The sequence below is a fragment of the Festucalex cinctus genome, chromosome 8 (assembly GCF_051991245.1).
Source record: "Festucalex cinctus isolate MCC-2025b chromosome 8, RoL_Fcin_1.0, whole genome shotgun sequence".
Lineage (NCBI taxonomy): Eukaryota > Metazoa > Chordata > Actinopteri > Syngnathiformes > Syngnathidae > Festucalex > Festucalex cinctus.
Window position 1 is genome coordinate 2,450,386 of NC_135418.1, and position 23,561 is coordinate 2,473,946.

At 39.4% G+C, this 23,561-nt stretch overlaps 1 long non-coding RNA gene across 1 annotated transcript in view; it reads left to right on the forward strand.

The window, feature by feature from the left end:
• LOC144023327 (uncharacterized) overlaps positions 1 to 5,601 on the forward strand; it is a 227,107-nt gene extending 221,506 nt beyond the window's left edge. The window contains exons 2-3 of the long non-coding RNA XR_013284527.1: positions 5,325 to 5,380; positions 5,529 to 5,601. This is a non-coding gene — a long non-coding RNA (uncharacterized LOC144023327). The remainder of the gene's footprint in view (positions 1 to 5,324; positions 5,381 to 5,528) is intronic.
• The last annotated feature ends 17,960 nt before the right edge of the window (positions 5,602 to 23,561 follow it).

Here is a 23,561-nt window from a genome sequence, read left to right on the forward strand (position 1 = left end):
TGCCAGTACCCCAACGTGACAGTACCCCAACGTGCAAGGACTCCAACGTGGCCCGGGCTGCGAGGGCCATTTATAGCTGCTCGCAGCTCTAGTTAGGGCCCGAGCAGCGACCGCTGCGAGGTCCCTATTGTTTTTGTAAAAATTATTATTATTATTATTATTATTATTATTATTATTATTATTAGGGCCAGAGCAGCGACCGCTGCGAGGTCCCTATTGTTTTTGTAAAAATTATTATTATTATTATTATCCATCCATCCATTTTCTTGACCGCTTATTCCTCACAAGGGTCGCGGGGGGTGCTGGCGCCTATCTCAGCTGGCTCTGGGCAGTAGGCGGGGGACACCCTGGACTGGTTGCCAGCCAATCGCAGGGCACACAGAGACGAACAACCATCCACACTCACACGCACACCTAGGGACAATTCGGAGCGCCCAATTAACCTGCCATGCATGTCTTTGGAATGTGGGAGGAGACCGGAGTACCCGGAGAAGACCCACGCGGGCACGGGGAGAACATGCAAACTCCACCCAGGAAGGTCCGAGCCTGGACTCGAACCGGAGACCTCAGAACTGGGAAGCGGACGTGCTAACCACTCGACTACCGTGCCGCCTATTATTATTATTATTATTATTATTAGGGCCCGAGCAGCGACCGCTGCGAGGTCCCTATTGTTTTTGTAAAAATTATTATTATTATTATTAGGGCCCGAGCAGCGACCGCTGCGAGGTCCCTATTGTTTTTGTAAAAATTATTATTATTATTATTATTATTCTTCTTCTTCTTTATTCTCCGCAAACGATCGCGATTTTGGGTACCTAAACATTCACGAAAACTCACCGAACTTTGCACACTCCTCAGGCCCGGCGAAAAATTTGATATTATTAAGTCATCATAACAATGCGACTCGATAGCGCCCCCTAGCGTAGAAAAATAAAAACCAAGCCCGGCACGTTTGAGCTAGAGCAACAAAAATTGGCAGGCACGTGTAGCACCCCGAGACGCACAAAAAAGTCTATTGGGACCATGTAGCTAAAATGTACAGGAAGTGAGCTATGAATTTTTTTATGTCCAATTTTGGCCTATTTTGGCACATTCACTGTGGTCATGCTTTTTCCCCCTTTGCAAACATTTTTCATCCAATTGACTTCAAACTTGGCATTTATCATCTCAAGACCTGAGAGAACAACTGGGCAAAACATCTTGCCTTTTTGAAATACTATATGACGGGGGCGGGGCATCAAATATTGCCTTTAAAATTTCATTTCTCCAGAAAGAGCAAATGCTTAATAACTCCCATGTTCAAGCTCCAAAAAATCTCAAACTTCTCAGGCAACGTAATAGTTACGGCCTGAAAACATCTATATGATAAAATTCAGTTCTACATATAGCGCCACCTAGTGGTTACAATAAATGTCATACTTTACGCTTTTAGCTACTGTGCTGAGCTCGTTGAAGGGATCCAGTTGAAAATTGGTCAGAAAAGCCTTAAGATGTTGATGATGCCCCACACCGAATATTGTAACTTTTCGCCAAAGGGCGTGGCCGCTACGGTGACGCAAAGTCTGAAGATTTTTCGTGAAAATAAAAGCTGCATTAACTTGACCGAGATGATCCTATCTTCTCAAAATTTCACACATTTGATGAGAGTCCAGCCCTAAAGACATCTACTGACTTATATTTCATCTAACTGATAGCGCCACCTAGTGGCAATTTTTTTTATTACGAATTTTCTTCTACGTTTTTCTCCAAACACGTTAACTGGACCTACCTCATATTTGCTCAGATGAGGGTTTCGGCCTTCATGATGTCACAACACGAAGTTTGTGAGTTTTCGCGAATTGCTGTGGGTGTGGCTAAGCGCTGTTTGCCAAGAAAACAACGCCAGTTTTGAGGGTCTAAACATGCACAGAAACTCATGAAACTTGGCACACACATCTGGCCTGGTAAAATGAGCAATATTTTATTGTTGATTGTGCTATTTTTACAAAAATGACTCAATAGCGCCCCCTAGAAGTTTTTTACGAAGCAGCCCCGGTTGTACGTTTAAGCAAGAACGACTAATATTTTTAGGTGTATGAGGGAGCCCAAGACCTACAAAAAAGTCTCTTGGACCCATATGCTAAAATGAACAGGAAGTGAGCTAAGAATTTTTGAATGTCCCATTTTTGACAATTTTTGCACATTCACAGGGCGCAGACTTTTGCCCACTTCTCCTACACGTTTCATCTGACTGAGTTAAGACTTGACCTGGACCATGTCAAGACCTGAGCCAACGACAGGGGGAAAAATCTTGACCTTTCGAAATACTATATGATGAAGGCGGGGCATCAAAATTTGTGTTTCGCACTGAAAAAGGATATGCTTAATAACTCCCCGGTACATGCTCCAAAAAATCCCAAACTTGACATGTATGTTTATCGTCAAGGCCTGAAGCTATCTCTATGACAACATTCAGTTATATATGCAGCGCCACCTAGCCCTTGAGGCATAAAAAAAAAATACCCCACATACGGTATTTTGTACAAAAAATGTAAACTCATTCTAAGTGTGATAACTAAGTCATTTATGAATATTCTCTTAGATTCCACCACTCAAAATGTTCACTGGCATCAGACTTATCCAAACATATATATATTTTTATTTATTTTTGATAGCCTCTGTGGACATTAAAAGCAATATCGTGAATGAAGGATATGCTTTATAACTCCACGGTACATGCTCCAAAAAAAATCCCACACTTGACATGTATGCTTATAATCAAGGCCTGAAGGTATCTCGATGACAACATTCAGTTATAAATACAACGCCACCTAGCTCTTGAGGCTTATATAAAAAAAAAACCCCACATCCGGTATTTTGTACAAAAAAATGTAAACTCATTCTAAGTGTGATGACTAAGTCATTTCTGAATATTATTTTAGTTTCCACCACTCAAATTGTTCACTGGCTTCACACCGATCCAAACGTATGTACGTTTCCATTTTGTTTTATTCATTTTTGATTGCCCCTTTGGACAATAAAAGTAACATTGTGCAATGAGTACAACGAGCGATGATGTATATATACACTTTTACAAAAAATACCAATCAGGGCAACTCATTGCCTAAAAATAAAAAAGGACGCTGATTTTTGCAGGTCTTAACAATCACCAAAACCCGTTGAGCTTGACACACACTGGCAAAAAAAATATTCTACATGTAAACGTTTATTATGCCATTTTCAAAGAAATTTTGCTTCCAATATGCCAGTACCCCAACGTGCCAGTACCCTAACGTGCAAGTACCCCAACGTGCAAGGACTCCAACGTGGCCCGGGCTGCGAGGGCCCTTTATAGCTGCTCGCAGCTCTAGTTATTATTAGGGCCCGAGCAGCGACCGCTGCGAGGTCCCTATTGTTCCTGAAGGAATTCTTATTATTCTTCTTCTTCTTCTTCTTTGTTATTATTCTTTTCCGCAAACAACCACATTTTTGAGGCACTAAACATGAACGAAAACTCACCAAACTTTACACGCAGATCGGGTCTGGCGAAAAATTTGATATTTTAAAGTCGCCATACATGATAACAGAAAAATGGCTCTGTAGCGCCACCTACATAGGTTTAACGGATCCCTGTCCCGCTACGATTGTCCTATGGCTACGAAAATTGTGTGGCACCTGTAGCACATCCAGATGAACAAAAACCTCTTTGATATGTGTACCCTAAAATAGACAGGAAGTGAGGTATGAGTATTTGAATGTCCAATTTTGGCCCATTTTTGCACATTTACAGGGGTCATACTTTTGCCCGCTTCTCCTACACGGTTAACCCGATTGACTTCAAACTTGGGCTGTACCATCTCAACACCTGGGACAACATCATGGTAAAAAATCTAAAGTTTTTGACATACTATATGACGGTGGCGGGGCATCAAATTTACAGTTTCAAAATTCTTACTTAACGAAGCATTGCCGGTGGTACGTTTAATCTAGAGCTACGAAAATTGGTACACATATGTAACAGACTATGATCTACAAAAAAGCCTGTTGGTGCCATATGCTAAACCTAACAGGAAGTCCGCCAGAGGCGAGGCATCAAATTTTGTGTTTCAAAATTCTAACTTAATGAAGCATTCCCGGCTGTACATTTCACCTAGAGTTACCAATATTTGAAGACATATGTAACAGCCCTCAAGGTACAAAAAACTCTTTTTGAACCATATGCTAAACCGAACAGGAAGTCCGCCATTTTGATTTACTTTGGAACGTGTTGCCATTTTTTGGGCCATTTCATAGGGGTCTTATTTTAACGAACTCCTCCTACAGAGTTTATCCGATCATCTCCAAACTTGGTGTGATTCATCTTAAGATGTTGAAGATGAAAAGTTATTGAAAGCTTTTTATTTTGTCGCACGCTGTTGCCGTGGCATGCACAGTTTGCAAAGGAAAAAATTACTTCTTAATGAAGCATTCCCAGTTGTACGAAGCAGCTAGAGCTACGAAAATTTGGAGACAAATGTAACAGCCCACGATGTACAAAAAAGTCTCTTGGTGCCATGTGCTAAACCCAACAGGAAGTCCCGTAGGGGCCGGGCATCACATTTTGAGCTAAAAAACTCCTCTTTAACGAAGCATTCCCGGTTGTACGTTTCACCTAGCGCTATGATAATTTAGAGGCATACATAAGAGCCCACGATGTACAAAAAAGTCTCTTGGAACCATGTGCTAAACCAAACAGGAAGTCCGCCATTTTGATTTATGATGGGATTTGTAGACTTTTTTTTGTGGCCTTTTTTAGGGGTCATATTTTAACTCCTCCTACAAAATTCATCCGACCGTGTTCAAACTTGGTGTGTTTCATCTTAAGATGTTTAAGATGCAAATTTATCGAAAGTTTTTTATTTTGTCGCACGCTGCTGCTATAGCGATGCATTGGTTGCCAAGTAAAGCGCTGCTTTGTTTTTTTTTATCTATACATGTGTGAAAACTCGTGAAACTTTGCACACACATCAGACTTGTCATTAACATGAATTTTTAGAGATTTCTTGTGCAATTTGCAATAAATCGCACCCTCTATACATTTTTTATGGAGCATTTCCGATTGGATGATTCAAGCGCAAAATAACTAAAGATGACTTGACTTGACCTAGATTTGTGAAAACTCAGAGGCATACCTATTATATTATTATTATTTTTTGTACCTTACAAGATTATCTCTTGTGCCACATTAAACCCCTTTGCAGGCCTGAGCCAAACCACGGTCCATACATTTGATACCACTGCTTTATTTCAATGGTCAAGTACTTCATAACCACACCTACTTATGCTTGTCCTTGCATATATAGTAGACAACAAAGAGCTCTTTCAACAAAAGACATTTCCATCTACAAAGTCATACAAGGTAAGCACTCTATAAATTCTGCAATCACTACACTTCTATTCCTAAATTATCACTTCAAATACCAACAATGGTTAATACAGCTACAAATTTCTTGTATGTTTATGAAGTATGATACTGTATTTATTTCTACTCCTTTGCTTTTCTACAGAACATGAACAAATCAACAAGCAAATTCTCTTTTGATAAAGACCCTCTAATCATCTCCATACGCAAAGATTGCCAACTTTTTTCCGTAAGTATACAATACATAAACTAAACAGGACAACTTTCTCAATCATATACAGTATGCCATACATATATGTATTAAGTTCTCATTTATTAACAGGTTTGTTAAAGGCACCTTTAGTGTGTTTTTCTGTTTGTAATGTTTCTCCACGAGCACGTCTAGCCATTGATATCATGTAGAACACATATGCTAACCTTTTAGAGACAATTGAAGCTTACTTGCACAGTAGCCACTATCTTAACCACTTAATTCACATGTCTACTTGACAACTTATTACATGTAGTGAAATGGTACTTTGTGCATCTTATGCTTTTTTCTGAACACTGCTTTTCAACTCTTTCCTTAAAACCAATACATGCGGCACTGTTATACTGTATAAATATATATGTCCGTGTGTATATATAACCATTTATGTACCTGTCGTATCCTTACTTTTATTCATCATTTCATCACACAATCCTAAAACATTGCTTTTTGACCCAGAGGATTCAACTATACCATTTTTGCGTGTCTTATTACTTACTAGCTATATTATTTATTAACGGGCAAAAACTATGAATATAAGATCACCGTCAAATATTACGTCTGTAATATCCATATACAGTGCATTACATAATATGCATTTGTATTAAGACACTACCATGCTAAAAATATGCACACGACTGTTCTGTAAACTACACCTAAGACAACCAAACTTCACAGATCTAACATGATTCTTCATTCTTTTTTGTTCTACAGATGTATCAAATGCTGCCACACAGACAGAAGAAGCCACTGAGGACATGCACGAAGACGATGATCACAATATAACAGGACAGGTTAACCCCCCTGAAGTTTTAGCCCGCAGATCAAAGCGTCCTAGGACTAATTCATCCATGGAGGTTACATTATCCTAAGACAGACTATGTGCTAACCCAAACTCTTTGACCCCAAGGGATTCATCTGTCCCAGAAAACTTTTACACTAAAGAGTTTATCTGTCCTAGGGCGCTGTTAACCCCAGGTTAAAGTGTTATTTAATCTGTCCTGTTACAACAGCTATACATAAACAGCTGCATTCCTCTCCTGTTCCATCTCTCGCACTTCTTTCATCTCTTTTTCTCCTCTACTTATACCTATGCTTGCTCATGTGCTTTTTTCCCCTTTAGATGATGTCATTGGTTAGCCTGCTTCAAAGCTACATTTTTTCTTGAATAACTGTCACACATTTACTGTTTGCTGGACCCTACAAAACTGTCACAATACTTCACTATGTCATGAATACATATGTGTTGCACAGCGACACCACATTAAGAGTCATCAAAAAGCTTTTTATTTGATCACACACCATCTCTGTGCCATGCAATGTTTTCAAATAAACAGATGCTGGTTTTGAATATCAAACGAGCGACTTTTCATGAAACTTTGCACACACATCAGAAAGTCCACACTTTTGAATTTATTTTGGGAATTGTGCATCATTTTTGGCCTTTTACTGCACCTTTTTACACACAAGGCACGGCAAATGCATTTCTATTTTCCATGGTCCTTGTCTATTTAACAGTACCCCAACGTGCAAGTCCCCCGACTTGCATATACCCCAACGTGGCCCGGGTTGCGAGGGCCCTTTATAGCTGCTCGCAGCTCTAGTTATTATTATTCTTCTTCTTCTTCTTCTTTATTCTCCGCAAACAATCGCGATTTTGGGTACCTAAATATTCACGAAAACTCACCAAACTTTGCACACTCCTCAGGTCCGGCGAAAAATTTGATATTATGAAGTCGTTATAACAACGCGGCTCTATAGCGCCCCCTAGCGTAGAAAAATAAAAACCAAGCCCGACACGTTTGAGCTAGAGCAACGAAAATTGGCAGGCACGTGTAGCACCCCGAGACGCACAAAAAAGTCTATTGGGACCATGTAGCTAAAATGTACAGGAAGTGAGCTATGAATTTTTTAATGTCCAATTTTGGCCTATTTTGGCACATTCACTGTGGTCATGCTTTTTCCCCCTTTGCAAACATTTTTCATCCAATTGACTTCAAACTTGGCATTTATCATCTCAAGACCTAAGAGAACAGCTGGGCAAAACATCTTGCCTTTTCGAAATACTATACGACGGGGGCGGAGCATCAAATATTGCCTTTAAAATTTCATTTGTCCAGAAAGAGCAAATGCTTAATAACTCCCATGTTGAAGCTCCAAAAAATCTCAAACTTCTCAGGCAACGTAATAGTCACAGCCTGAAAACATCTATATGACAAAATTCAGTTATACATATAGCGCCACCTAGTGGTTACAATAAATGTCATACTTTACGTTTTTAGCTACTGTGCTGAGCTTGTTGAAGGGATCCATTTGAAAATTGGTCAGAAAATCCTTAAGATGTTGATCATGCCCCACACCGAATATTGTAACTTTTCATCAAAGGGCGTGGCCGCTACGGTGACGCAAAATCTGAAGATTTTTCGTGAAAATAAAAGCTGCATTAACTTGACCGAGATGATCCTATCTTCTCAAAATTTCACACATTTGATGAGAGTCCAGCTCTAAAGACATCTACTAACTTACATTTCATCTAACTGATAGCGCCACCTAGTGGCAATTTTTTTTCTTACGAATTTTCTTCTACGTTTTTCTCCAAACACGTTAACTGGACCTACCTCATATTTGCTCAGAGGAGGGTTTCGGCCTTCATGATGTCACAACACGAAGTTTGTGAGTTTTCGCGAATTGCTGTAGGCGTGGCTAAGCGCTGTTCGCCAAGAAAACAACGCCAGTTTTGAGGGTCTAAACATGCACAGAAACTCCTGAAACTTGGCACACACATCTGGCCTGGTAAAATGAGCAATATTTTATTGTTGATTGTGCTATTTTTACAAAAATGACTCAATAGCGCCCCCTCGAAATTTTTAACGAAGCAGCCCCGGTTGTACGTTTAAGCAAAAACGCCGAATATTTTTAGGTGTATGAGGGAGCCCAAGACCTACAAAAACGTCTCTTGTACCCATATGCTAAAATGAACAGGAAGTGAGCTACGAATTTTTGAATGTCCCATTTTTGACGATTTTTGCACATTCACAGGGGGCAGACTTTTGCCCACTTCTCCTACACGTTTCATCCGACTGAGTTAAGACTTGGCCTGGACCATGTCAAGACCTGAGCCAACGACAGGGGGAAAAATTTTGACTTTTCGAAATACTATATGATGAGGGCGGGGCATCAAAATTTGTGTTTCACAATGAAAAAGGATATGCTTGATTACTCCCCGGTACATGCTCCAAAAAATCCCAAACTTGACATGTATGTTTATCGTCAAGGCCTGAAGTTATCTCTATGACAACATTCAGTTATATATGCAGCGCCACCTAGCCCTTGAGGCATGAAAAAAAAATACCCCACATACGGTATTTTGTACAAAAAATGTACTCTCATTCTAAGTGTGATAACTAACTCATTTATGAATATTTTTTTAGTTTCCACCACTCAAAATGTTCACTGGCATCAGACTTATCCAAACATATATATATTTTTATTTATTTTTGATAGCCTCTATGGACATTAAAAGCAATATCGTGAATGAAGGATATGCTTAATAACTCCACGGTACATGCTCCAAAAAAAAATCCCACACTTGACATGTATGCTTATAATCAAGGCCTGAAGGTATCTCTATGACAACATTCAGTTATAAATACAGCGCCACCTAGCCCTTGAGGCTTATATAAAAATAAAAAAAAAATACCCCACATACGGTATTTTGTACAAAAAATGTACACTCATTCTAAGTGTGATAACTAAGTCATTTATGAATATTCTTTTAGTTTCCACCACTCAAAATGTTCACTGGCATCAGACTTATCCAAACATATATATATTTTTATTTATTTTTGATAGCCTCTATGGACATTAAAAGCAATATCGTGAATGAAGGATATGCTTAATAACTCCACGGTACATGCTCCAAAAAAAAATCCCACACTTGACATGTATGCTTATAATCAAGGCCTGAAGGTATCTCTATGACAACATTCAGTTATAAATACAGCGCCACCTAGCCCTTGAGGCTTATATAAAAATAAAAAAAAAATACCCCACATACGGTATTTTGTACAAAAAATGTACACTCATTCTAAGTGTGATAACTAAGTCATTTATGAATATTCTTTTAGTTTCCACCACTCAAATTGTTCACTGGCTTCACACCGATCCAAACGTATGTACGTTTCCATTTTGTTTTATTCATTTTTGATTGCCCCTTTGGACAATAAAAGTAACATTGTGCAATGAGTACAACGAGCGATGATGTGTATATACACTTTTACAAAAAAATACCAATCAGGGCAACTCATTGCCTAAAAATAAAAAAGGACGCTGATTTTTGCAGGTCTTAACAATCACCAAAACCCGTTGAGCTTGACACACACACACTGGCAAAAAAATATTCTACATGTAAACGTTTATTATGCCATTTTCAAAGAAATTTTGCTTCCAATATGCCAGTACCCCAACGTGCCAGTACCCCAACGTGCAAGTACCCCAACGTGCAAGGACCCCAACGTGGCCCGGGCTGCGAGGGCCCTTTATAGCTGCTCGCAGCTCTAGTTAGGGCCCGAGCAGCTACCGCTGCGAGGTCCCTATTGTTTTTCGATCGGATTATTATTATTAGGGCCCGAGCAGCGACCGCTGCGAGGTCCCTATTGTTTTTGTAAAAATTATTATTATTATTATTATTATTATTATTATTATTATTATTATTATTATTATTCTTCTTCTTTATTCTCCGCAAACGATCGCGATTTTGGGTACCTAAACATTCACAAAAACTCACCGAACTTTGCACACTCCTCAGGCCCGGCGAAAAATTTGATATTATTAAGTCGTCATAACAATGCGACTCGATAGCGCCCCCTAGCGTAGAAAAATAAAAACCAAGCCCGGCACGTTTGAGCTAGAGCAACAAAAATTGGCAGGCACGTGTAGCACCCCGAGACGCACAAAAAAGTCTATTGGGACCATGTAGCTAAAATGTACAGGAAGTGAGCTATGAATTTTTTAATGTCCAATTTTGGCCTATTTTGGCACATTCACTGTGGTCATGCTTTTTCCCCCTTTGCAAACATTTTTCATCCAATTGACTTCAAACTTGGCATTTATCATCTCAAGACCTGAGAGAAAAACTGGGCAAAACATCTTGCCTTTTTGAAATACTATATGACGGGGGCGGGGCATCAAATATTGCCTTTAAAATTTCATTTGTCCAGAAAGAGCAAATGCTTAATAACTCCCATGTTCAAGCTCCAAAAAATCTCAAACTTCTCAGGCAACGTAATAGTCACGGCCTGAAAACATCTATATGATAAAATTCAGTTATACATATAGCGCCACCTAGTGGTTACAATAAATGTCATACTTTACGTTTTTAGCTACTGTTCTGAGCTTGTTGAAGGGATCCATTTGAAAATTGGTCAGAAAAGCCTTAAGATGTTGATCATGCCCCACACCGAATATTGTAACTTTTCGCCAAAGGGCGTGGCCGCTACGGTGACGCAAAGTCTGAAGATTTTTCGTGAAAATAAAAGCTGCATAAACTTGACTGAGATGATCCTATCTTCTCAAAATTTCACACATTTGATGAGAGTCCAGCCCTAAAGACATCTACTGACTTATATTTCATCTAACTGATAGCGCCACCTAGTGGCAATTTTTTTTCTTACGAATTTTCTTCTACGTTTTTCTCCAAACACGTTAACTGGACCTACCTCATAATTGCTCAGATGAGGGTTTCGGCCTTCATGATGTCACAACACGAAGTTTGTGAGTTTTCGCGAATTGCTGTAGGCGTGGCTAAGCGCTGTTCGCCAAGAAAACAACGCCAGTTTTGAGGGTCTAAACATGCACAGAAACTCCTGAAACTTGGCACACACATCTGGCCTGGTAAAATGAGCAATATTTTATTGTTGATTGTGCTATTTTTACAAAAATGACTCAATAGCGCCCCCTCGAAATTTTTAACGAAGCAGCCCCGGTTGTACGTTTAAGCAAGAACGCCGAATATTTTTAGGTGTATGAGGGAGCCCAAGACCTACAAAAAAGTCTCTTGTACCCATATGCTAAAATGAACAGGAAGTGAGCTACGAATTTTTGAATGTCCCATTTTTGACGATTTTTGCACATTCACAGGGGGCAGACTTTTGCCCACTTCTCCTACACGTTTCATCCGACTGAGTTAAGACTTGGCCTGGACCATGTCAAGACCTGAGCCAACGACAGGGGGAAAAATTTTGACTTTTCGAAATACTATATGATGAGGGCGGGGCATCGAAATTTGTGTTTCGCAATGTAAAAGGATATGCTTGATAACTCCCCGGGACATGCTCCAAAAAATCCCAAACTTGACATGTATGTTTATCGTCAAGGCCTGAAGTTATCTCTATGACAACATTCAGTTATATATGCAGCGCCACCTAGCCCTTGAGGCATGAAAAAAAAATACCCCACATACGGTATTTTGTACAAAAAATGTACACTCATTCTAAGTGTGATAACTAAGTCATTTATGAATATTCTTTTAGTTTCCACCACTCAAATTGTTCACTGGCTTCACACCGATCCAAACGTATGTACGTTTCCATTTTGTTTTATTCATTTTTGATTGCCCCTTTAGACAATAAAAGTAACATTGTGCAATGAGTACAACGAGCGATGATGTGTATATACACTTTTACAAAAAAATACCAATCAGGGCAACTCATTGCCTAAAAATAAAAAAGGACGCTGATTTTTGCAGGTCTTAACAATCACCAAAACCCGTTGAGCTTGACACACACACTGGCAAAAAAATATTCTACATGTAAACGTTTATTATGCCATTTTCAAAGAAATTTTGCTTCCAATATGCCAGTACCCCAACGTGCAAGTACCCCAACATGCAAGGACCCCAACGTGGCCCGGGCTGCGAGGGCCCTTTATAGCTGCTCGCAGCTCTAGTTATTATTATTATTATTATTATTATTCTTCTTCTTCTTCTCCGTAAACGATCACGATTTTGGGTACCTAAACATTTACGAAAACTCACCAAACTTTGCACACTCCTCAGGCCCGGCGAAAAATTTGATATTATGAAGTCGTCATAACAATGCGACTCTATAGCGCCCCCTAGCATAGAAAAATAAAAACCAAGCCCGGCACGTTTGAGCTAGAGCAACCAAAATTGGCAGGCACGTGTAGCACCCCGAGACGCACAAAAAAGTCTATTGGGACCATGTAGCTAAAATGTACAGGAAGTGAGCTATGAATTTTTTAATGTCCAATTTTGGCCTATTTTGGCACATTCACTGTGGTCATGCTTTTTCCCCCTTTGCAAACATTTTTCATCCAATTGACTTCAAACTTGGCATTTATCATCTCAAGACCTGAGAGAACAACTGGGGAAAAAATCTTGCCTTTTCGAAATACTATATGACGGGGGCGGGGCATCAAATATTGCCTTTAAAATTTCATTTGTCCAGAAAGAGCAAATGCTTAATAACTCCCATGTTCAAGCTCCAAAAAATCTCAAACTTATCAGGCAACTTAATAGTCACGGCCTGAAAACATCTATATGATAAAATTCAGTTATCCATATAGCGCCACCTAGTGGTAACAATAATTGTCATACTTTACGTTTTTAGCTACTGTGCTGAGCTCGTTGAAGGGATCCAGTTGAAAATTGGTCAGAAAAGCCTTAAGATGTTGATCATGCCCCACACCGAATATTGTAACTTTTCGCCAAAGGGCGTGGCCGCTACGGTGCCGCAAAGTCTGAAGATTTCTCGTGACAACAAAAGCTGCATTAACTTGACCGAGATGATGCTATCTTCTCAAAATTTTACACAATTGATGAGAGTCCAGCCCTAAAGACATCTACAAACTTATATTTCATCTTACTGATAGCGCCACCTACTGGCAATTTTTTTTCTTACGATTTTTCTTCAATGTTTTTCTCCAACCATGTTAACTGGACCTACCTCATATTTGCTCAGATGAGGGTGTCGGCCTTCATGCTGTCACAACACGAAGTTTGTGAGTTTTCGCGAGTCGCTGTGGGCGTGGCTAAGCACTGTTCGCCAAGAAAACAACGCCAGTTTTGAGGGTCTAAACATGCGGAGAAACTCATGAAACTTGGCACACACATCTGGCCTGGTAAAATGAACAATATTTTATTGTTGATTGTGCTATTTTTACAAAAATGACTCAATAGCGCCCCCTAGAAATTTTTAACGAAGCAGCCCCGATTGTACGTTTAAGCAAGATCTACGAAAATTTTTACGTGTATGAGGGAGCCAAAGACCTACAAAAAAGACTCTTGGACCCATATGCTAAAATGAACAGGAAGTGAGCTACGAATTTTTGAATGTCCCATTTTTTACGATTTTTGCACATTTTCAGAGGGCATACTTTTGCCCACTTCTCCTACACGTTTTATCCGACTGACTTATGACTTGACCTGGACCATGCCAAGACCTGAGCCAACAACAGACGGAAAAATCTTGACTTTTGGAAATACTATATGATGAGGGCGGGGCATCAAAATTTGTGTTTCGCACTGAAAAAGGATACAAAAATACTCCCCGATACATGCTCCAAAAAATCCCAAACTTGACATGTATGTTTATCGTCAAGGCCTGAAGGTATCTCTATGACAACATTCAGTTATATATGCAGCGCCACCTAGCCCTTGAGGCATGAAAAAAAAATACCCCACTTACGGTATTTTGTACAAAAAATGTAAACTCATTCTAAGTGTGATAACTAAGTCATTTAGGAATATTCTTTTACCTTCCACCACTCAAAATATTCACTGGCATCAGACCTAACCAAACATACATATTTTTGTTATTTAGTTTTATGTATTTTTGATAGCCTCTATGGACATTAAAAGCAATATGGTGAATGAAGGCTATGCTTAATAACTCCCAGGTACATGCTCCAAAAAATCCCATATTTGAAATGTATATTTAGAGTCAAGGCCTGAAGGTATCTCTATGACAAAATTCAGTTATAAATACAGCGCCACCTAGTCCTTGAGGCATAAAAAAAAATGCCTCACTTACGGTATTTTTGCAAAAATTGTAAACTCATTGTAAGTGTGATAACTAAGTCATTTATGAATATTCTTTTACTTTCCACCACTCAATATGTTCACTGGTATCAGACCGATCCAAACATACGTATTTTTTATTTAGTTTTATTTATTTTTTTTATCGCCTCTATGGACAATAAAAGCAACATTGTGCAATGAGTACGAGCGATGATGTGTGTATATATACTTTTACGAAAAATACCAATCAGAGCAACTCATTGCCTAAAAATAAAAAAAAGACGCTGATTTTTGCAGATCTTATCAATCACCAAAACCCATTGAGCTTGACACACTCATCACACCTGGCAAAAAAAAAAAAAAAGTCCACATGTTTATCATGCCATTTTCAAAGAAATTCTGCTTCCAATGTGCCAGTACCCCAATGTGCAAGTTCCCCAACGTGCAAGTACCCCAACGTGGCCCGGGCTGCGAGGGCCCTTTATAGCTGCTCGCAGCTCTAGTTATTATTATTATTCTTTATTCTCCGCAAACAATCGCGATTTTGGGTACCTAAATATTCACGAAAACTCACCGAACTTTGCACACTGCTCAGGTCCGGCGAAAAATTTGATATTATGAAGTCGTTATAACAACGCGACTCTATAGCGCCCCCTAGCATAGAAAAATAAAAACCAAGCCCGGCACGTTTGAGCTAGAGCAACGAAAATTGGTAGGCACGTGTAACACCCCGAGACGCACAAAAAAGTCTATTGGGACCATGTAGCTAAAATGTACAGGAAGTAAGCTATGAATTTTTTAATGTCCAATTTTGGCCTATTTTGGAACATTCACTGTGGTCATGCTTTTTCCCCCTATGCAAACATTTTTCATCCCATTGACTTCAAACTTGGCATTTATCATCTCAAGACCTAAGAGAACAGCTGGGCAAAAAGTCTTGCCTTTTCGAAATACTATATGACGGGGGCGGGGCATCAAATATTGCCTTTAAAATTTCATTTGTCCAGAAAGAGCAAATGCTGAATAACTCCCATGTACAAGCTCCCAAAAATCTCAAACTTCTCAGGCAACGTAATAGTCACGGCCTGAAAACATCTATATGACAAAATTCAGTTCTACATATAGCGCCACCTAGTGGTTACAATAAATGTCATACTTTACGTTTTTAGCTACTGTGCTGAGCTCGTTGAAGGGATCCAGTTGAAAATTGGTCAGAAAAGCCTTAAGATGTTGATGATGCCCCACACCGAATATTGTAACTTTTCGCCAAAGGGCGTGGCCGCTACGGTGACGCAAAGTCTGAAGATTTTTCGTGACAATAAAAGCTGCATTAACTTGACCGAGATGATCCTATCTTCTCAAAATTTCACACATTTGATGAGAGTCCAGCTCTAAAGACATCTACTAACTTACATTTCATCTAACTGATAGCGCCACCTAGTGGCAATTTTTTTTCTTACGAATTTTCTTCTACGTTTTTCTCCAAACACGTTAACTGGACCTACCTCATATTTGCTCAGATGAGGGTTTCGGCCTTCATGATGTCACAACACGAAGTTTGTGAGTTTTCGCGAATTGCTGTGGGCGTGGCTAAGCGCTGTTCGCCAAGAAAACAACGCCAGTTTTGAGGGTCTAAACATGCACAGAAACTCCTGAAACTTGGCACACACATCTGGCCTGGTAAAATGAGCAATATTTTATTGTTGATTGTGCTATTTTCAAAAAAATGACTCAATAGCGCCCCCTCGAAATTTTTAACGAAGCAGCCCCGGTTGTACGTTTAAGCAAGAACGACGAATATTTTTAGGTGTATGAGGGAGCCCAAGACCTACAAAAAAGTCTCTTGTACCCATATGATAAAATGAACAGGAAGTGAGCTACGAATTTTTGAATGTCCCATTTTTGACGATTTTTGCACATTCACAGGGGGCAGACTTTTGCCCACTTCTCCTATACGTTTCATCCGACTGAGTTAAGACTTGGCCTGGACCATGTCAAGACCTGAGCCAACGACAGGGGGAAAAATTTTGACTTTTCGAAATATTATATGATGAGGGCGGGGCATCAAAATGTGTGTTTCGCAATGAAAAATGATATGCTTGATAACTCCCCGGTACATGCTCCAAAAAATCCCAAACTTGACATGTATGTTTATCGTCAAGGCCTGAAGTTATCTCTATGACAACATTCAGTTATATATGCAGCGCCACCTAGCCCTTGAGGCATGAAAAAAAAATACCACACATACGGTATTTTGTACAAAAAATGTAAACTCATTCTAAGTGTGATAACTAAGTCATTTATGAATATTCTTTTAGTTTCCACCACTCAAAATGTTCACTGGCATCAGACTTATCCAAACATATATATATTTTTATTTATTTTTGATAGCCTCTATGGACATTAAAAGCAATATCGTGAATGAAGGATATGCTTAATAACTCCACGGTACATGCTCCAAAAAAAATCCCACACTTGACATGTATGCTTATAATCAAGGCCTGAAGGTATCTCTATGACAACATTCAGTTATAAATACAGCGCCACCTAGCCGTTGAGGCTTATATAAAAAAAATTAAAAAAAATACCCCACATACGGTATTTTGTACAAAAAATGTACACTCATTCTAAGTGTGATAACTAAGTCATTTATGAATATTCTTTTAGTTTCCACCACTCAAATTGTTCACTGGCTTCACACCGATCCAAACGTATGTACGTTTCCATTTTGTTTTATTCATTTTTGATTGCCCCTTTGGACAATAAAAGTAAACATTGTGCAATGAGTACAACGAGCGATGATGTGTATATACACTTTTACAAAAAAATACCAATCAGGGCAACTCATTGCCTAAAAATAAATAAGGACGCTGATTTTTGCAGGTCTTAACAATCACCAAAATCCGTTGAGCTTGACAGACACTGGCAAAAAAAATATTCTACATGTAAACGTTTATTATGCCATTTTCAAAGAAATTTTGCTTCCAATATGCCAGTACCCCAACGTGCCAGTACCCCAACGTGCAAGTACCCCAACGTGCAAGGACCCCAACGTGGCCCGGGCTGCGAGGGCCCTTTATAGCTGCTCGCAGCTCTAGTTAGGGCCCGAGCAGCGACCGCTGCGAGGTCCCTATTGTTTTTGTAAAAATTATTATTATTATTATTATTATTATTATTATTATTATTAGGGCCCGAGCAGCGACCGCTGCGAGGTCCCTATTGTTTTTCGTTCGAATTATTATTATTATTATTATTATTATTATTATTATTATTATTATTATTATTCTCCGTAAACGATCGCATTTTTGAGTACCTAAACATTCACGAAAACTCACCAAACTTTGCACACTCCTCAGGCCCGGCGAAAAATTTGATATTATGAAGTCGTCATAACAACGCGACTCTATAGCGCCCCCTAGCGTAGAAAAATAAAAACCAAGCCTGGCACGTTTGAGCTAGAGCAACGAAAATTGGCAGGCACGTGTAGCACCCCGAGACGCACAAAAAAGTCTGTTGGGACCATGTAGCTAAAATGTACAGGAAATGAGCTATGAATTTTTTTATGTCCAATTTTGGCCTATTTTGGCACATTCACTGTGGTCATGCTTTTTCCCCCTATGCAAACATTTTTCATCCCATTGACTTCAAACTTGGCATTTATCATCTCAAGACCTAAGAGAACAGCTGGGCAAAAAGTCTTGCCTTTTCGAAATACTATATGACGGGGGCGGGGCATCAAATATTGCCTTTAAAATTTCATTTGTCCAGAAAGAGCAAATGCTGAATAACTCCCATGTACAAGCTCCCAAAAATCTCAAACTTCTCAGGCAACGTAATAGTCACGGCCTGAAAACATCTATATGACAAAATTCAGTTCTACATATAGCGCCACCTAGTGGTTACAATAAATGTCATACTTTACGTTTTTAGCTACTGTGCTGAGCTCGTTGAAGGGATCCAGTTGAAAATTGGTCAGAAAAGCCTTAAGATGTTGATGATGCCCCACACCGAATATTGTAACTTTTCGCCAAAGGGCGTGGCCGCTACGGTGACGCAAAGTCTGAAGATTTTTCGTGACAATAAAAGCTGCATTAACTTGACCGAGATGATCCTATCTTCTCAAAATTTCACACATTTGATGAGAGTCCAGCTCTAAAGACATCTACTAACTTACATTTCATCTAACTGATAGCGCCACCTAGTGGCAATTTTTTTTCTTACGAATTTTCTTCTACGTTTTTCTCCAAACACGTTAACTGGACCTACCTCATATTTGCTCAGATGAGGGTTTCGGCCTTCATGATGTCACAACACGAAGTTTGTGAGTTTTCGCGAATTGCTGTGGGCGTGGCTAAGCGCTGTTCGCCAAGAAAACAACGCCAGTTTTGAGGGTCTAAACATGCACAGAAACTCCTGAAACTTGGCACACACATCTGGCCTGGTAAAATGAGCAATATTTTATTGTTGATTGTGCTATTTTCAAAAAAATGACTCAATAGCGCCCCCTCGAAATTTTTAACGAAGCAGCCCCGGTTGTACGTTTAAGCAAGAACGACGAATATTTTTAGGTGTATGAGGGAGCCCAAGACCTACAAAAAAGTCTCTTGTACCCATATGATAAAATGAACAGGAAGTGAGCTACGAATTTTTGAATGTCCCATTTTTGACGATTTTTGCACATTCACAGGGGGCAGACTTTTGCCCACTTCTCCTATACGTTTCATCCGACTGAGTTAAGACTTGGCCTGGACCATGTCAAGACCTGAGCCAACGACAGGGGGAAAAATTTTGACTTTTCGAAATATTATATGATGAGGGCGGGGCATCAAAATGTGTGTTTCGCAATGAAAAATGATATGCTTGATAACTCCCCGGTACATGCTCCAAAAAATCCCAAACTTGACATGTATGTTTATCGTCAAGGCCTGAAGTTATCTCTATGACAACATTCAGTTATATATGCAGCGCCACCTAGCCCTTGAGGCATGAAAAAAAAATACCACACATACGGTATTTTGTACAAAAAATGTAAACTCATTCTAAGTGTGATAACTAAGTCATTTATGAATATTCTTTTAGTTTCCACCACTCAAAATGTTCACTGGCATCAGACTTATCCAAACATATATATATTTTTATTTATTTTTGATAGCCTCTATGGACATTAAAAGCAATATCGTGAATGAAGGATATGCTTAATAACTCCACGGTACATGCTCCAAAAAAAATCCCACACTTGACATGTATGCTTATAATCAAGGCCTGAAGGTATCTCTATGACAACATTCAGTTATAAATACAGCGCCACCTAGCCGTTGAGGCTTATATAAAAAAAATAAAAAAAAATACCCCACATACGGTATTTTGTACAAAAAATGTACACTCATTCTAAGTGTGATAACTAAGTCATTTATGAATATTCTTTTAGTTTCCACCACTCAAATTGTTCACTGGCTTCACACCGATCCAAACGTATGTACGTTTCCATTTTGTTTTATTCATTTTTGATTGCCCCTTTGGACAATAAAAGTAAACATTGTGCAATGAGTACAACGAGCGATGATGTGTATATACACTTTTACAAAAAAATACCAATCAGGGCAACTCATTGCCTAAAAATAAATAAGGACGCTGATTTTTGCAGGTCTTAACAATCACCAAAATCCGTTGAGCTTGACAGACACTGGCAAAAAAAATATTCTACATGTAAACGTTTATTATGCCATTTTCAAAGAAATTTTGCTTCCAATATGCCAGTACCCCAACGTGCCAGTACCCCAACGTGCAAGTACCCCAACGTGCAAGGACCCCAACGTGGCCCGGGCTGCGAGGGCCCTTTATAGCTGCTCGCAGCTCTAGTTAGGGCCCGAGCAGCGACCGCTGCGAGGTCCCTATTGTTTTTGTAAAAATTATTATTATTATTATTATTATTATTATTATTATTATTAGGGCCCGAGCAGCGACCGCTGCGAGGTCCCTATTGTTTTTCGTTCGAATTATTATTATTATTATTATTATTATTATTATTATTATTATTCTTCTCCGTAAACGATCGCATTTTTGAGTACCTAAACATTCACGAAAACTCACCAAACTTTGCACATTCCTCAGGCCCGGCGAAAAATTTGATATTATGAAGTCGTCATAACAACGCGACTCTATAGCGCCCCCTAGCGTAGAAAAATAAAAACCAAGCCTGGCACGTTTGAGCTAGAGCAACGAAAATTGGCAGGCACGTGTAGCACCCCGAGACGCACAAAAACGTCTATTGGGACCATGTAGCTAAAATGTACAGGAAATGAGCTATGAATTTTTTTATGTCCAATTTTGGCCTATTTTGGCACATTCACTGTGGTCCTGCTTTTTCCCCCTTTGCAAACATTTTTCATCCAATTGACTTCAAACTTGGCATTTATCATCTCAAGACCTGAGAGAACAACTGGGCAAAACATCTTGCCTTTTTGAAATACTATATGACGGGGGCGGGGCATCAAATATTGCGTTTAAAATTTCATTTGTCCAGAAAGAGCAAATGCTTAATAACTCCCATGTTCAAGCTCCAAAAAATCTCAAACTTCTCAGGCAACGTAATAGTCACGGCCTGAAAACATCTATATGATCAAATTCAGTTATACATATAGCGCCACCTAGTGGTGACAATAAATGTCATACTTTACGTTTTTAGCTACTGCGCTGAGCTCGTTGAAGGGATCCAGTTGAAAGTTGGTCAGAAAAGCCTTAAGATGTTGATCATGCCCAACACCGAATATTGTAACTTTTCGCCAAAGGGCGTGGCCGCTACGGTGCCGCAAAGTCTGAAGATTTTTCGTGACAATAAAAGCTGCATGAAATTGACCGAGATGATCCTATCTTCTCAAAATTTCACACATTTGATGAGAGTCCAGCCCTAAAGACATCTACGAACTTATATTTCATCTTACTGATAGCGCCACCTAGTGGCAATTTTTTTTCTTACGAATTTTCTTGTACATTTTTTCTCCAAACACGTTAACTGGACCAACCTCATATTTGCTCAGATGAGGGTTTCGGCCTTCATGATGTCACAACACGAAGTTTGTGAGTTTTCGCGAATCGCTGTGGGCGTGGCTAAGCACTGTTCGCCAAGAAAACAACGCTAGTTTTGATGGTCTAAACATGCGCAGAAACTCATGAAACTTGGCACACACATCTGGCCTGGCAAAATGAGCAATATTTTATCATGTATTGTCCTATTTTTACAAAAATGACTCAATAGCGCCCCCTAGAAATATTTAACGAAGCAGCCCCGATTGTACGTTTAAGGAAGATCTACGAAAATTTTTAGGTGTATGAGGGAGTCCAAGACCTACAAAAAAGTCTCTTGGACCCATGTGCTAAAATGAACAGGAAGTGAGCTATGAATTTTTGAATGTCCCATTTTTGACGATTTTTGCACATTTTCAGGGGGCATACTTTTGCCCACTTCTCCTACACATTTCATCCGACTGACTTTAGACTTGACCTGGACCATGTCAAGACCTGAGCCAACTACAGGCAGAAAAATCTTGACTTTTGGAAATACTATATGATGAGGGCGGGGCATCAAATTTTGTGTTTCGCACTGAAAAAGGATATGCTTAATAACTCCCCGGTACATGCTCCAAAAAATCCCAAACTTGACATGTATGTTTATAGTCAAAGCCTGAAGGTATCTCTATGACAAAATTCAGTTATATATGCAGCGCCACCTAGCCCTTCAGGCGTGAAAAAAAAATACCCCACATACGGTATTTTGTACAAAAAATGTCAACTCATTCTAAGTGTGATAACTCCCATGTTCAAGCTCCAAAAAATCTCAAACTTGTCAGGCAACGTAATAGTCACGGCCTGAAAGCATCTATATGATAAAATTCAGTTATACATATAGCGCCACCTAGTGGTAACAATAAATGTCATACTTTACGTTTTTAGCTACTGTGCCGAGCTCGTTGAAGGGATCCAGTTGAAAATTGGTCAGAAAAGCCTTAAGATGTTGATCATGCCCCACACCGAATATTGTAACTTTTCGCCAAAGGGCGTGGCCGCTACGGTGACGCAAAGTCCGAAAATTTTTCGTGACAATAAAAGCTGCATGAACTTGACCAAGATGATCCTATCTTCTCAAAATTTCACACATTTGATGAGAGTCTAGCCCTTAAGACATCTACGAACTTATATTTCATCTTACTGATAGCGCCACCTAGTGGCAATTTTTTTTCTTACGAATTTTCTTGTACATTTTTCTCCAAACACGTTAACTGGACCAACCTCATATTTGCTCAGATGAGGGTTTCGGCCTTCATGATGTCACAACACGAAGTTTGTGAGTTTTCGCGAATCGCTGTGGGCGTGGCTAAGCACTGTTCGCCAAGAAAACAACGCCAGTTTTGAGGGTCTAAACATGCGCAGAAACTCATGAAACTTGGCACACACATCTGGCCTGGTAAAATGAACAATATTTTATTGTTGATTGTACTATTTTTACAAAAATGACTCAATAGCGCCCCCTAGAAATTTTTAACGAAGCAGCCCCGATTCTACGTTTAAGCAAGATCTACGAAAATTTTTACGTGTATGAGGGAGCCAAAGACCTACAAAAAAGTCTCTTGGACCCATATGCTAAAATGAACAGGAAGTGAGGTACGAATTTTTGAATGTCCCATTTTTGACGATTTTTGCACATTTTCAGGGGGCATACTTTTGCCCACTTCTCCTACACATTTCATCCGACTGACTTTAGACTTGACCTGGACCATGTCAAGACCTGAGCCAACTACAGGCAGAAAAATCTTGACTTTTGGAAATACTATATGATGAGGGCGGGGCATCAAATTTTGTGTTTCGCACTGAAAAAGGATATGCTTAATAACTCCCCG